Source organism: Dermacentor silvarum, chromosome 11 (genome assembly GCF_013339745.2).
Source record: "Dermacentor silvarum isolate Dsil-2018 chromosome 11, BIME_Dsil_1.4, whole genome shotgun sequence".
Taxonomy (NCBI): Eukaryota; Metazoa; Arthropoda; class Arachnida; order Ixodida; family Ixodidae; genus Dermacentor; species Dermacentor silvarum.
The window spans coordinates 837009-852083 of record NC_051164.1 but is presented as its reverse complement, the minus strand read 5'-3'; positions in this window follow the sequence as shown (position 1 = coordinate 852083).

Genomic DNA, 15075 nt, shown 5'->3' with positions numbered 1-15075 from the left:
ACATAAAATTTTATGGTCTACTGAGCAATATGAACCGACTAGCCCAGGAACGTGTACTTCTGAACCCTGTCGTTTCTCGATTAAAAGTGTGTACCTTTTTGTTGTACGTTGTGAAAGGGCAAAAGAACTTAAGGACAAACAGGAGGCGCAAAGAATCGCTTCCTCAATTTTCATTTCTGTTCTACTCGCGAGAAAGGGAAATGGAAACAAACGAGAATGCTTCCGTTTGTTCAGTGACCCTTCGGTTCTATTTCTTTGAAGCTTTCGCACTGTTTCTCCAGATCAAAAGAAGCACATCGATCGGGACCAACGACAACTCGTTCAAAACCACTCAGTATGAAATGCCCACAATTTTCGTGCGAGCCTCGTTGGTTAGAAAGATTCAATATCCCTTCGCACTTTATGCGAGCGTTAAATTTATGACTTTTTTTTTTTTAGTGACAGTTCTGCATAGCGCCTTCCTTAAGCAAAGTGCTCTGTGAATGAATGGATGTCACACTTTCTGCGAGCTCATTTTTTCCTACGAGTTCGACGGTTATTAGCACTGTCATCACGTCTGTTTTCCTAATAACTTATCATCAGCTTCCCTGTGATTAGCGCATTAGAATCACAATCGTTTTTTGGTGTAACGCAGCAACCCGATTCATAACTACCATAATGTTATCTCAAATTCCGGTCATTACAAAATTATACGCGTATAACGTACCTACTACAGGTTCGTAACTTCGTTCGTATTACACCGCAGCAACAGGATTCAGAAATGTCAAAACACTATCGTTAATTCCGTATATTAGTAAAATTATGCAAGCATAACCACTAGTCACATCCTGATCAGGACGTTGCGGAAAGTATCATGTGCAGCCCGCATGTGATAACCACGGCATTCGCTCACCGTGTGACCCTAAACTTTAACGTCTAAGGCTAAAACCAGACGGCTAAGCGGCCAGAGGTCATCTTCGCTTCCGTTCCAATTCTGACCAGTCCTAAAATAGCATCAAGGCTAAGATAGCATGGAAGTCAAAAACGATGCAGGCTACGTTGTTACCTAAATGAAATGGCGGCTGAGCAGTGTTTGAAACTTGAATGGAAGGTCGCCTGCGCGCAGGAAAACATAGTCACGCTTTCTTGTGAACTTAATGTAGGCTAAGTAGTGTTAGGAATGCAAATTGGGCTTGCTGGTGTAGCTATCCATCTCCAACAGCACCACTAACGACGGGGACAAGCAAGAGTGATGCGGTGGCGTGTATAAGCAGCTGTTTTGATCTAGCAAACTCGGTTGGTAGCCTGCACATGTCCTGTGTTCTCCTTGCTTGCCACTGTCGTTACTGGTGCTGCCGAAGACGGCTACGTTGCGTTTCTCGAACATTCACAAAGTGTCCAGGTACAGCTTCAATGTGCGCTTTTCTTATTTCTTTCACGTCTGTGCGAGGTGGTTTCAAGTAACACAGATGCGTCCCATTGCTAGCGCTCGAAGCTGTTCTCTTAGCAGTCGACGTATAATGTCTTCAATACAACCCAGAATTAGAACAGACCCTAGGTTTATTCGGGTGTCGTATCCAGATTTTGTCCTAAATAAAATTGATATAAAGGGATGGAGAACGGTTTCGAGAGTAACTCACCTACCTTTTCGACGAATTTTCGCGACGCCACCTGGATCACCGGCGACACCTTGTTGAAGGTTCGCATCCGGAGGGAAAAACACACGATGACCGACGTAGCCGTAGGCGAAGCAACATCCCTGACTGCCAACTGCCGTCACGATGCCTTTTCGTCAAGTTGTCGCTGATGGATTGATAATGTCTTCTCGGCAGGTGGCGTGTGAAGCTTCAGGCTGCAAGGAAAAAAAAGACACGGACTTTACAAGAACGAGTATAGAAAGAAGATAACCCGAGCAAACAGTCTCTAAGCACAAATAGTGACAGAAGAAATTGCACTTTGAGTACAGGCAGAGTAGCGAAGACGATAGAATTCAGACTTGGGAGAATTGTTGAATGCCACCCGAAAGAGATTCAGTAGACTTCAGTAGATCCGACTACGACCACCACACCGGGGTTTCCTCGAGTCAATGCGGTAATGCTTACATCTACTATATACATTTCACTTTTATTTGATCACCTCGGCGCACGATGACATGACAGTATTTTTTTTTTTTGGGGGGGGGGGGGCACCGTTCGATGAAAACGAACAACAAATTATCGGTTGTTGTGGAAGAATATTGCCCCGCGTCTCTTCCCGTTTTACCAGAATTTGTATTCACTGCAACAACAATGTTATGAAGTTGTCGGTCTGCGTAAGACACACCGAAATTTCTGGAACGCTGCCGACGATTCCATGGCGAAAGTTTACTGTCTAATGAGATTCTGTACACATCCCAAGCTGTGTTGTACGTTCTCTAATGTGCGCAAGCTCCAGCTATCCTTTTCTGAAATGTTCAATGAGTCATGTAAAATAACGGGCCACCTTGACCCGTGAGATCCGTGCTGCCAGTCTGTGTGGGCACAAGTTTGCCGAGTAAAGAGTTCCATTTCTGACTGTTACTTTTGGCAGCGTTCGGTTCTCTACCATCGCTATAGAACATGACCACGTGCAATGAAAAACTTTGCACCCAAAAAATTGGAGTTAGAGCAAGCACGCTTGAATCCATGGAAGGAGACGAAAGCGGTATCTTAAATTCGAGTACATTTCACCCTAATGTTTCAGCCAGCACGAGTTCATAAGCCAAACCTGCCTACATTTCATATTGAATCCAGCCCGTTCTCCAAGTATGTTGGCCATTCACGACGAGAATCTCACACCGGACGTGACTACCATGTCTACCAGCATTCCCAACAATCCGGCGGAAGCACGAGGTAGGTCCGCAGTCTATGCAGAGTTTTTTTTTTTTTTTTTTTTCGTTTCGGGATACCGCGAGAACAGAGCTTAGTAAAAGCAGGTGGCCCGAGGAAGTGTCCTCGTTACGTCATTGCCGACGACTCGACGATGACTTAACAATAAGTACGTACCGACACAGCAAACCAAGCTTCGAGCTATTAGGTGGTGCTGCACTAAAAGGAATTCGTACTCACGTGCCGTCACGTACGCCATTTTTTTTTTACCTATTGAACTGTCTCCACTGTAGCTGACGGATATAAGCGGATTGAGATAACGCGCAGTTTTTTACCGCGATGGCTGTACACAATATGATGGCCTTGATGACGTCAGTTCATACACCCTGCACCAGAGCATTTCACGCATCACTGATGTGTTTCTATGCACGTGACTTCTTATTAGTGAATTTGAGACGATTCCTGAACGACGAAGGCAAACGAGATAGAAAATGAATCAACCAGTCTCAAAACATCCTTATAAATAAGCTTGTTATGCACGCGGAAACACAAAGCAGCACAGAGCTTCGTCGAGGGTTCAATGAACAATGTGCCGACGACGAACAACCGCGAACAGATGGAACTCGAAATCCTTAGCCTTAGCAGGAAAATGGAAGAAAAGAACTTGTTCGCACTAATAATGTGCACGTACTGTTCTGAAGAGAGAAGAACAAAAAAAAAAAACATCAAATGCGTACACAATCACTCTATTGCAGCAGAGGTCGTTGTAGCTTAATCTGGGCAGACTACGCGCAAAATGGCGAAACATAAGTCACATACGGCAGGCGACGAGGAGACAATAAATCAACGAAGCATATGGGCAGAAAATAAAGATGTTCCCCGGGGCCCTACAGTTCAGCTGTCGTTTTTAGCCAGCGCAAGAAAAATAAGCAAACCAAAAACCCGCGGATTCAAGTAATGACTTCTTTTACGTAACATTGTCTGCATGTCTCCCGCTCTTCCGATTTCACCCAGCCCCTCATCCAGTTTTGTTTTATTTGTTGGCGTCTTTCCTGCGACCAGAACGAAGTAATTTCTTTCGTGTGAGTGCTTCAGGATGCAAGCACGCATTTTTTCTTCTTTGAAGCTTGCCCCAAACACACGCCTTTTGAGAAGAATATACGCACTCTATTTACCTTTAGATGCAGCCTACGGATAGCGGCAAACATGAAACAGCAAAGACTGACAAGCAACAAATTAAATTTATATTATCGAATTTTCATTGACTCTGCTGTTCCCGTTAATTTCGCCTGCTTCGGGAACGTGTCAGCATAAACTTTCCGGAAGTTAAGTACACATCTTGCATCGTTTGAGTATGAAAAAAACTTCCAACGGAAGGTTCGAAGACTGACGAGTGAAAACTTTTTGCAAACAGGATTGTCCATTCGTAAAACTCGGCGAAACATTCGTAAAATCAGAAAACGAGCCCAAATACGCCAACTTAACGGAAAATTCGGGAGATCTGCCAGATAGGATTATGAGAAATGTTGCCTAAGCAGAAAATGTCACAGTAAAGAATACATCAAAAGTAAATGTTCGTAGTTTGAACCTGCCGTCAAAAACCTGTCATCGAATACAGGGTAACGTATTTTTTTTATCAATAACGAAAAATAAAATGTCACGCTTAGTATTCTTCCATGTCCTCCTGCGTTTCTTTGCGTTATTTATTAATTTATAAATGTAGTTACTCGCACAGCAACTTACTTTGCTGAGGAGTTGCCGGTCCATAAAGGACCGGCAACTTTAAGCCTGTAAGCGAAATACTCTCTCAAAATAGCACGGGAGTGTCCACACATTGCACACACTACTGCTCCACTGTACAGACACACTGTCTTAGACGGAAAATGTTACGCAATACGGGCTATGCGACGGTGAGGGATTAGCCTTTTGCAGTGAATTGCGTAAGCGCCTAGCCGGCCGGTAACTTCAGCAGTGGGCTTCTTCGATTATCCGTCCCAGACAGTCTCGGAATGCCCGATGCGGTGATTTCAGCCAATGAGCGTTGAGTACGCAGCGTCTCGGGCAGTCCTGGGCAGTCATGGATTACACACTGGAGAAGCCCAGTGACAGGCAAGTATGTATCGCTGAGAAGGAGGCCATTGCCTTGACCGGCGCTCGAATCCTGCACTGTTGATGCCATTCTCTAATAGCCGGTCTACTGCCTGGCCATGGCCACGGTTCGATCGCGAAACACACAAGCGCCGCCCCCGAAAACGTTACAGAATCCGCGTTTACAGATTGCCTAAGTAAGCGTATACCTTGCTTAGTGCGACAGGCCAATACTTAAGCGACAGAATTTACGCTCCTCTTCGTCCGAAATAAGGTGGAAGCTGTTTCCGGCGATTTCAAAGCTTTCAAATGCACCGCGTATGGCGAGTTAACCTATCTCGAACTACCCTCTCCGGGCGCGTCAATGCCATTCTCATTCCTAGTTTCATGCAATGCAAGTCAATGCAATTCACCTTCCAATTACCAACGCTTTACACGAATGCGATTTATAGCAGAGATGCGACGCGACGCGGTTTCTGTCGCATTCACGTAAACACCGCTGACCGGAATAAACAAGTCAGCACGAAACTGTTCTCCGTCACAGAAAACGCCAACCACTTTGCGAACTCAAGTCTTCGGTAAGAGGTTGCTCGTTTCAGCAAACTCATTTACTGCGCGGAGAAGCAGAAGTTACCTGTCCCTAGCAGCCTAAGAAGCATGACAAATGCACCGCAAAAACAAAAGGCTACATTGGTCCTACATGCTTAACCAGCATTGGTCCTCACTTTGCAGTGTTGCCTCGGGCATGTCTCACGCTGGCCCGGGCAAAACAACGCGATCAATCACGCCTGCCTTGGTCGGCAGGACAGGCGCGAGCCCAGAGTACACCACCCGCCATATTGCTAAACTGATTACCGCTTAAAAGACGAGGACCAGGAAAATGTTTAGTCCCCGTAGGTACCTACTTATTTATATCACAACTGAACATTATCAGCATAAAGCTAGCGAAAAAAAAAAAACTTGAATTTTAGTACAGTTTCTGCGAAAGCAGCTTAGAAGGCGTGAAAATAGCGTTTGAAAAACGACGCTATTCTTCGCTGTTGATGTGGCATTCGAAGAGAATCAAATGAGAACGTAGGTGCAAACCACGAAATTTACAACTTCTTCGTTCTTGCTTTTTTGAATATGATGGTGTAGAGAGAAAAATGAGTAACGGAAGACAAAAATAAAGTTTAAAAACAGAGCAGTAGTTCTGCTGCGAAGAAGCAGCACGTTTTAAAACCACCTCAATCATCTCTCTTGCTTATTTTCGAATACAGGTTTGAACTGTTCGTTTTCTTTCTGTCATTATTTCGCTTCTTTATTCTTCCTTCTTTTCTATTCTTTCATGCATTCTTTCTCTTTCTTTTCATTTTTTCTAGAAAACCACGACATCAGCGTTACTATTCAGCTTTGCCCTTGTTCACGGTGGAGGGCATTTTCTAAACGACGTTGCTAACAACGCAGACGACGGCGTTCGTTGGGACGCAAATGGAACTCCCGGCAGTGCCTGGCGAGTACGTGCAAGCCCGACGCAATCGGGGGACCAGACAGCGCTACGTTCGTCTAATGCGAGCACCACGGCGAATACGCCGTCTCGTAGTGCACTAAAGCAAATGGGCCGAAGAGAGTGTCCTTATGTCAACCGTGCCTTTCTCCTTTGTACGTTAAGAGCGACACATTTGTCGTGCCTTTGTTATGAGAAGTGAACCTAACCAGTCGCTGACGCAGCAGCAGCAGCAAACTCTGACGAGAGTGAGGCAGGCGCTTGTGGTGGTAAAGGAAGAAAAGTTCATAGTGGTTACGTTGACGTGAAACGTGTGTTTTCGGAAATTGATTTTCAGGCTGCAGGTAATTGCATGCCTGCATGCACGCAATTATGAGTGCATGCATGCATACATACATACATACATACATACATACATACATACATACATACATACATACATACATACATACATACATACATACATACATACATACATACATACATACATACATACATACATACATACATACATACATACATACATACACACACATACACACACATACACACACACACACATACACACACATACATACATACATACATACATACTTTGTACACAGTAAAAACATGAGCAATAAGCAAGTACATTGTAAGGTCTATACAGATGAGTATATCTTACGATCTATTCAATAATGCTCGTGTTTTGTTGTGTATAAATTAAAAAAAAGGTCTTCTGTTTCAATTTTTTCTATCACTTTATTCATAGTGTCCTATTTCCTATGATTATATATACAATGTGCTTTTGTTTAATTATATTGAACATACATTTTTGTTATGATCTTCTCTTGCGCTACTCTTGCACTGTTACCAAAGAAAGTCCAGTGCCACTTATGTACCCAAGAACAAGATGAAAGTTATCGTTATCCGTTGTGCTGTACTTTTGTTACAATGTCGTTGTGTGATGAATGAATCTCGGGGTGCTAGAGGCCAAGTACGGTGACCCTTAGTGTCGCCTTTCGTCTGCAACGTTATGACAAATATGAATCGCCAACCAAACAAATAAATATCTAAAGGATGATATAATCACATGACTGTATGCTTTTAAGAGAAGTCACAGTTTCGGCCGAAGGCGACGCATCGATTGCGATAGCAAATTAGTAGACAGCTGTACGAAGTAAGGATAGTAGTTTTATCGGCCGTATAAAGTTGATTTTCTACATGCCTCGTGGTATTATAGCTCCAGCGAAAGTCAAACTTCTTTCCTCGTAACGGTGGCAGAGACAGAAGACACGTGTGCTTCAGCTGTTATTTCGTAGAATTCAATCGAGCCATTCCTGCCAACATTTCTGCGGACTCCGTGCCGTTTACCATGCGGCTTTCGTGCAACCAAAGAGCGTTATTTCCGTTACTCGCACCCGTCACCATCACATTATACGCAAGCACTAACACGACTTCATCACGGTGACTTTCCTCTTTATCTTCCGTATCGCTGCCCACTTCTCTTTTGCAACCGCCGTCGTCTATTACGCGATTTCAACACGCGCGAACAAGGAAGACGGTCAGCCATTACACGACGAGTATGGCGCTCGGGAAGCTTACCACCGGGCCACTGTCATGCCCCTTCCCCCGGTGACCTCTCGCAGGGGCGTGACAGACGCAAATGGAGCGGCGCCGTTTCGACACAGGATTAGGAAACGGCGCCGGGATCTGATGCGGCTGAGATGGAACAATGCGATCGGCGCGTGTGTGATCTCACTTACTCAAAGGGGTGACCGTCGTTCGAGCTACGAGGAATGGCGACTAAAGGGAGAAAGTTACCGCGCGGCGGCGGCGGCGGCGGCGTGGTCCATTCTGACGTCAGCCAGCTGTTCTCTGACGTCGGTCGCTGACGTCGGTCAGAGAATATCTATAGTCGGTGACAAACCAAGAATAAGAAACAAGCTCCGCCCACATTACCGTGTATTTTACTTGCTTTTCACCTCCGCAGGAAAGCCGAGTGAGATAGAGCCCGCGCACAGCTTAACAACCTTGCTCTGCTAATGTAAATGCTAGGCTAATGGGAAAATAAAAGCTCCTTGTTTCAAGCTAAACTATTACCTGGCTGTGCACTGATAGGTTTACACTTGAAACCAGTGACACAACGACATCTGTACGAAGGAGACGGCCGCTTTAGACACCCAAAACCGATTGAAATCACGGAAAAAAGCGAACCTAACTGGCTGGCGTACATATGCAAATGGCTTCTGAGTTTGACAGCGCACATATAACTTTTTTTTTATTCTTAGATAGAAACTATAGGCCTTTTACGTGGTCCTAAACCTGAAGACTAACTCCGGCTTCGTTTCGCCCATGCATAAAGGGTCACTCAAAGACGACATTAAGTAGAGCTAGCTAGATTGAAAGAATAGGCCTTCCTGATAACGAATATGTAATTCGTATCGAGAACAGCGCTTTTGGATGCGAGAAAATGACGAAAATAAATGTGCGCAGATCCCTCGCACAGGGGAAATCGATGTAAGCGACGCTTTCTGCGCTGTTTGCGTTCCACTGACGGTATTTGGCGATGATGTTGACGGCATACGACCGTCGTGATGTGATATTAAATGTTGCCTTGCCTCCACCGCTTTTGTTTGTCCACGTAGTACACACAACACACAGAGACGTGTCATTCATTCACTCATTCCTGTACTGAAGACAGCCCAAGTGAGCAATGCTTTCTGACGACGCATTTTCTTTCTCCCGTGTCATGTTAGGTGTACTGTCACGAGCGCAGAGGCGTAAGGTCAGTCACCCATTTCCCGACTGCGTCAGTACGAGATCCAGTTCTACCCATCCCTACCTCCCCTCTCTCTCTCTCTACTCCCTGTCTAACATTCTCCCTACCCCCTCCCTGGACTGTCGTTGTTGTTGCGTGTGAGCACGCAGGCAAGCGCGGCAGCTCCTGCAATGTTTTTGCGGGTGGGTCACGCCTAATTATGACGTCCAGAGGGCACTGTGGCCCCGCTCTACCGAAACGTCGTTGACGTCGCCTATCTCGTCTCCCGAACCCCTGTCGTCAGCTCCTAACCACCCCCCGACGCGGCGTGCAAGGCAGCAGCAGCAGCAGTGGAAAAGTCAAAGCAAGATGCAAACAAAGCCAAAATAAAAAATTTAAAAAATCAGTATGGCACCACCTATTTTATTCTGCAATACCTCTCACGTTACGTCACCATGGCTGATTGAAAGAGATCGACAGAGAGGGAGGTCACGTGAGAATTGCGTCGACTTGTCCGGCTTGGCACGGGCGATTCAAATTGGGGCGTCGCTGCGGGACCTTCGGTAGCAATATTCCTCGCAGCACAGCAATGGGAGTGTTCCAATACTCGCCTTAGACGGCTAAATAGACAGCTAAGCGAACGGCGGCCATCTTAAGTCTCGTTCCAATTCTCACGAAGATGTCAAAGTAGACAGCATCGCGAAGACAGCATCGAAGTCGAGAACGATGCAGGCTATTTTGCTGTCTAAACAAGATGGCGACTGAGCAGGACGTAGAAACTCGACGGGAAGGTCGTTTGCGCACGCAAACACGTAGACACGCTTTTCTATACCCTAAATGTAAGTCGCATCATGTTTTTTCATAGGTTCGCAGGCGAAAATACTTAAAATGCAGAACTAATGTGTGCTTTTCTCAACTTTCTTCTTGTCGCCGCGAGGTGGCGTCACGTCGCAGAAGCGTCTTCCAGACGGCTCGAAACGCGTTCCATTACTTGGCCTCGAAGCTGTCTTGGCTGTCTTCGTAGACGTCAAAGTAGACTGTCTACGATGGTGGAAAGAATTGGAACACAGCCAATATATCGGCGCAAGGATAATAGATTCCTTGGCGAATAATCTATCGATCTAGTTCAAAATAATGGTTTTCCTTTAGTGCCCTATTAAAAAGACAAGTGGCAGCTGACTGAGCTAAAGCTCCTACTTCTTAGCCGCTTCAGAAATTGTGTTTTCATTGTGTTTCCGTACAATTGTACGGAAACACAACGAGAAAGTTATCGTCTTATCGAACAGTCATCAACCGGCACACCTAAAGTACTCGAAGTTCGCCAACTTGTGCAATAAAGCTCCGCTTCACTAGCTTGATACATGCGAAAAACATTACGCCAGTGTCTGCACTGAAAATGCTGTTGAGTTTGCTCTTCATTTCAAGTACGTCACTCTATGCAACTATGAGTACAGTAATAACAATTACTCATTACTTACGGTTTAACAATTCCGGCCATTCAATTACATAATATTTCACTTCCTTTTTTATTGATCTGTTTAACCACACGAGTCCAACGTATCATTTTTGATAGGTTGAATTTGATACCTCATAATTATGGCTTGCTCGCCGTAAGTGTAACGCTATGCCTATCCATATATAGCAGTGGTTTTCATACGCTGGTGTGTGTGTGTGTAAAAACTTTTTATTTACAAAAGTCCTGAGGCTCGACTATTTCAAGTCGAGGCGGGCCGCTCCGACGATGGCACCGTTAGGCCCAGCCCTTCAGCGACATCGTGGGCCCTCTGGACAGCCCGTAGCTGATCTTGAAAAGATGAACTCTCTAGCATCTTCTTCCAATGGAGCCATTCTTCTTCAGGGTTGGTGAGAGTCACAGGGCATCCCGCGAGCATGTGTCTGATCCCAATGATGCTATTACACGCATAACAATCTTTCTTGACCTCTCTTTCTGGATACATTTTATCAAGGTGGTACGGCGTGGGATAAGTTCCTGTTTGTAATAGTCTCATTGAAACTGCCTGAGCCCTGTTCAGCTTTGAATGTGGCAATGGAAATTGTCTGCGTCCTAGATAGTAGTGTTTAGCAATCTCGTTATATGTCAATAAATGATCTCTAAATTCCCCGGCCTGGTGGTGGACGGCTCGGTTGTGACTGTCACGGCTAGCAAGTCCTCGTGCCAAGTTATGAGTAACCTCATTGAGGTTAGCCAGGGTCTCGTCCACTTCTCCCATATGCGCAGGAAACCATTGGATTTCAGTTCTCATACTCATAGTGTTTTCAATAAGTTTAGCTGCAACCGCGGCCACGTATAACCTTTATCGAAACCCTTTATAGCAGCTTTGGAATCGCTGTAAATAAAAGTCCATTTATTGTTCCTGATGGCTACAGCAATTGCCACTTGCTCCGCCACCATGGAATCTTTGGTAAATACAGTGATGGCATCTTGCACCCCTAGACTCAAAAATCTCTCGGTTGCAGTGTTAATCGGTATCCCTATGGTAGCTTTAATGAGCTTCCTAATCATCGTGTTAAGTTTGTTAAGTTCTACCTGCGTCCATTTGAATAATCCAGCAACATAGGTGAAATGACAGAGAGCAAAAGCATGAACTAGCCTCAAAGCACTGTCTTCCCCCAGGCCTCTGTGTCTATTGGTAATTCTCCTTAGTAGCCTAATTACTTCATCGGTTTTATTTGAGATGTGCAGTATTGTTCTATAGTTCGCATTATTCGCTTCGATGTAGAATCCAAGAACTTTGATTCCTTCGACTAGCCTGATTGTAGTTCCTTCGTCAGTGTGTAAGTTCACTCTGGGCTCGTCTGTCGGGATGTAACCTCTTGGTTTTCGACCTCTTCTACGATGTTTCAAAACCAAAAGTTCCGACTTGACTGCCGAACATTTCAGCCCCATATCTTTCAGTGTATTCTCTACAATATATACACTTTCCTGTAATCTGGTCTCCGTCTGTCCTACGTTACCTTTGGCACTCCATATGGTTATGTCGTCAGCATATATCACGCAATGTATATCCTCAATTTTCTCCAAATTTCTGGCAACCCTAGACATTGCTAAATTAAATAGCATGGGCGAGAGTACTGCTCCTTGCGGGGTGCCCCTATTTCCCAAGTTCTTTGCCTCAGACTTAAGCTCCCCCAACATGAGGTGTGCAGACCTATTTCCGAGAAAGTCCTTAACCATGTTAAATAATCTCTTGCCTAGCCCCCTCTCAGAGAGAGCGTCAAGTATGGCCTTATGATATATGCGGTCAAAGGCTTTTTCAACGTCCAAACCCAAGAGCGCTCTCGTGTGCGCTGGGCTGGCCTGTACGAGCTGGTGCTTGATCAGGAGCATAGCGTCCTGAGTCGACAGCCCAGGGCGAAAGCCGATTAAGTTGTACGGTAAAATGTCGTTTTGTTCAACGTATTTCGTGAGTCGATTGAGAATAACCTGTTCCATAGCCTTACCAAGACATGATGTTAGCGAAATAGGACGAAGGTTGTCTAGAGTGAGCTGTTTACCTGGTTTTGGTATGAGGATAGTGTTGGCCACCCTCCATTCCTCCGGATATACCCCTTTTTTCCAGAGTTCATTGAAGTGGTCAGTTAGATAAGTGATTGATTCATCATCCAGATTCCTAAGGATCTTGTTAGTTATTCCGTCGGATCCCGCCGCCGACCCACCGTGAAGACTGTGGAGAGCCGTCCTGATTTCGCTCTCCGAAAAGTCGCGGTCCATTTCCTCACATATCCCACCGGAATATTCATAGCACTCATCACCATCGTTCGGTCCCTTAAGCGGGAGATATTTGGCAGCCAATCGATCCATGATTTCCTTCATACGCTGGTGGGAGTTACTAGTTTTGGATAGTTGAGCAAACCAATTACATATATAATTATTCACCATACTAATTATTATTTATGAAATTTTATTTTCTTGTCTTTCTTGCACGAATACCCTTCGCATTGTCAGAAATAAATGTGTAGCTCGTTTTAATTTTGTAACAGCGGAGCTGTTTAAGCCGGGCGTGATGTGTCGGCTGAATCCAAAAATGTGGGCCGATCCTGGCGGCAGTGCAAGAAAGGCAAGCATGTTTGGGACTACTTAGGCTTAGTCATCGATAGGCAATTGATAGCCAATCAATAGCTAATGAATATTCGATCAATAATCATTAAATTCCGGAAAATGCTGAGGATGACTTGGTAGTGGTTAACCTAGCCCAAATACGTGGCCAATACCTTCTGATAGCCAATCGATAGCCAATAGCTAATCTCTAGCTAACTAACGATAGCCATTAGCTAACTATCGATAGCTAATCGATCACTAATCTATAAATTCCAGAAAATGCTGGGCATGACTTGGTAGTGTTTAGCGTAGCCCAAAAGCCATGACTAGCTAGTCTGCCCATCAGCTCCACTCTCTCTTTAGCATTGCACCTCCAGTGCAAGCTACGCAAATTTTTTGATGTGGTATCTTGCTTGTACTTCGCGAGGTTAATACGCACTGTGTTGCTTCAGGATGTTAAGCCTCTGCAATCAAACAATCAATAAAAACTTATTGATCGAAATTTATTCATTTCTTATACAACCACCAGAAAAAAATACCTTCATCGCCTTATAGAACCGCGCGAAAAGGCACCGCCACACTCCCCCATTTTTCACCTCCGGTACTCATCCACAAGTACGTTCTCTAACAAACTCACTGTTTAGCAAACAGGGGGGAGAAGCCTCCGTTCGTCTAACTAGATATCAATGGAAAAAAAAAGGCATGCTAGACGACGAAATATGAGCTCTGACTGAATTAAATGACGAATAGCGTCTTCGCACAGAACCGCCTATTCAATTTTCAGCGACAGCACGGAGTTTTCAATCGCGATATCTCCCCGCACAACGCGTCCAGTACCGCGTTAGATATAGAAAAACCTAATAAAACCCGGGACGGGGGTGGGGAACATAATCAGCGCGTCTTCTTTGTTTCATGTGAATTTCAACGAGGACTCCTCGCCCGGACGCGTTTCTTTCTGAACTCGTCTTCGCGTTTATGCAATGAAGATTGAATTGCCTAGCATAAGAGAGAACCCTTAAACACAAGCAAAAAGCTAGATCAATATGAATACCCGATAGACGGATAGCATTTTTAGTAAGGAAGTCTGGACAAAAAAGAATAAGATCAAAGTGTCTCGCTCAAACTGTAGGTGAGTGTTCTCCCATGTGGAGCAGAATACAGTGAAAAAGAAAATGGGGAAGTAAAAATAAAGCGAAAGCACAGTGCACGGTTGAAAACGGTACCGGCGAAGCTATTCCGCCGGCTAACCTGCTTTCGTCAGGCTACATGTGTTCTGTCTAGCGGCATGACAATACGAAGAAATACAGCGCTGATTAGTGTTGACAGGTACACCTGGTCCAGATTTGGACGACGTATTCTCCAAGTATGTTATAATCAGAAGATTTAAGGCAAAACAATAACGCTTCATTACTATTCGCTTTAGATGCCGCAAATGGGACTTGCGTCATTCGTTGCAAAATTAATCAGTGAATATCATAATAGCTGAAATCAAATTCACTTGTCCAGTCATAATGTCTTCCTCTTGAAGCAGTACAACTGATGGGAAAGAACTGCTATATCTGCTACCGGAGATTGTTAATGTGTCTGTTTCACTGACAAATGCGAATTTTCATTTATATTGTCTATGGCAGACAAGTCTCGATCTCTAATCTCTGTTCACGGTCTGGTCTTTTAACACGGTAGAAACGCCGTTGTTTAGACCGTCTCAAGATGATTTATGCTATAGTTAATGGCCAAACAAAAACAGATTTTGACAGTTACTTACAGTTCAACTGGCCTAGAAGTACTCGTGCTAAACACAAACATACCCTTATCTCCAAAGGTTTACCAGTATTCTTTATTTTTTCCCCACAGGACCGTAAGAGACTAGAACATG